The sequence below is a fragment of the Ipomoea nil genome, unplaced genomic scaffold, assembly GCF_001879475.1.
Source record: "Ipomoea nil cultivar Tokyo-kokei standard unplaced genomic scaffold, Asagao_1.1 scaffold0875, whole genome shotgun sequence".
NCBI classification, from domain to species: Eukaryota; Viridiplantae; Streptophyta; class Magnoliopsida; order Solanales; family Convolvulaceae; genus Ipomoea; species Ipomoea nil.
Genome location: NW_017617303.1, coordinates 567,501 through 570,000, shown reverse-complemented (window position 1 = coordinate 570,000; position 2,500 = coordinate 567,501).

The window sequence follows — 2,500 nt, the reverse complement described above, 5'->3', positions numbered from 1 at the left end:
AAAATTGAATTAAAAATAACTCCAGTCAAGCCTCGTTAACCGAATCGACACATAAAATGGGACGGAGGGAGTATAACAAATCAATTTCGTGCAACGCAAGGGTGAAAATACTAGAATTTTAAGAATATTTGAATCGATATACAATTATATAAATTATAACAACAAATATTATATTGTGCAATCTATTTAATAATAATAATAATACAACAATATTAAAATTCATATTCCTATTTCTCAGTCACTACTCAATATTGAATCAATGATATTAAGTTTATTCCAATCTATTTATTCGACTTTGTTATTTACTTTTCATTATTTATAAATAAACTAATTTGTTTTTTTTTTCCTTTTAAGAGTTGATGTTATCGGATTCAGATAAAAAACAGTTTACCTTGGTGGAGTTTGAAAAGTTGCTATCTTTGTGGGGGGAAGGGCCTAAAAGACTTTTCAGAAATGCCCATTCCAGACAAAACTAGCATAGGTTTGAGTGAAAACATGTTGATAGCTGAAGAGTTGGCGTATGACAAGGTGTAACACCCCTAATTTTTAAAACATTTAAACCTTATATAGTAAAGGCAATCTAACGATGATCATCCAAACAAAGCATAAACTATCCATATGAGTCGGGGTGTTAGGCCACACCTAGGTTTGAGAACCTAGATGCACAGGCTACAACTATCCAAACTTGAGTAATCCATAAGTCAATGGTCAAATACAATCTACGGCACGCAGGCCAACTACTAACGCTAGGACTAACTAAGCTAAGCCCACGAGTCCGACTAGCGCGCTCCATAGCTAAAGATCTACACCTGTAAAACATATGGTATAGCAACCGTCAGCGAATAATGCTGAGTAACCCACTCCCACGAGTTGAGTATAATAAATATAAGTATAGGAAATTATTTTGAGACTGGAATACATATATAGTCTTAAGCAACTCTAGCTTTAAAACCAAGATCAAGACTCAGAATATAACAACGGATCGACATCACGAATACCACTAACATGCGTCCTATGTTTGCAACGCATAATAAGTAATAATTAAAGGCAAACAATGGGATCCAATAACAATCAATTAGCAAATAATCATCGGAACACACAATCCATCTTCCAACCTTATACCAAGTTCCAACCTTTACTCCTCTCTATCCTTATATCAATTCCAACATGTACCTCTAGGCCAGCCTTATATCGCCTCCCTTATTCCTCCGGAACAACTACATGCCCCACTCAGTAACCACTAACAAGTCCACCAACATGGTAGCACCGAAGTGTCATTCGCATGGTCCGTGCCTCTAGCCCTACTACCAAGGGGTCAGCGCGTACACCTCTGACATGACACCGTGGCGCTTATACCCTGACCCAAGCCTTTAGCCAGCAAGTCTAAGGGGTGGTCCGTGCATTTAACACGATAACCGAGCACTCATTGTGCTTTCCGCCAACATATCATTTCCACCAATCACAATCTCATTCTCATCAGTCACATCAATCATTGCGCAATGATCACCACACTCATCATCATTCAATCAATCAATCAATCATATAATCAACAATAACAATCAAGGTACAATAACAAACAACACATGCTACATACAAATTTCTAAAACGGTACTCAAAACATCATACGAGACACAATGGGACACGGGGAAACATCAAACGGGGGAAAACGACCCGCCGCGCCACCACATTCCAGCGGGTGGGCGGTGGTGGTGGACCACCCGCCGGTGGGCAGCCGTGATTCCAGCGGGTGCCCGGCGGGCAGACCACTTTCCTACCCCCAACTGGGCAAACCGGGCAGCGGGTAGGTGGTGGGGACTCGCTCCCCTCACCTACCCCCAACTGGTACGAAAGTAAAAAATCGGTTCGGGGTTCGTTTGTGGAACCCAAAACCATGTCCAAACACATTCCAACACGTATCAACAACAACACGGACTCAATTAACAAAGATTGAACCAAGAATCATTCTAATTACATTCTAACACGATTCCTAAACATGCCAAGACTCGACATCAATCACATAACGGTTCAGGAGCATCCAGAACCTCAAGAACGTCAAGAAATCTATATGCAAAGCCCTAAAGACAAGTCCTAGACTAGAATCAACACCCGAGCATGCATAAACCCACCCAAAAATACCAAGAACATCACAACACGAGATTCACGATATAAACCCTAGGGATAAGCTCGAGACATATTAAATAATTAAATACAAGATCAAACCAATAACCATACAGGGCCATCAAGAACAACAAGAATAGCAATAATTCACCATATAAACCTAGAGACAAGCTCTGACAAGATATACATACAAAATCACACAATCAACCAACCAACGGAGCCAATCAATAAACAATAGCAAGGAAATTAGGTTTTGTAAGACATGGGTTACCATATAAACCTAGAGACAAGCTCTGACAAGATATACATACAAAATCACACAATCAACCAACCAACGGAGCCAATCAATAAACAATAGCAAGGAAATTAGGTTTTGTAAGAC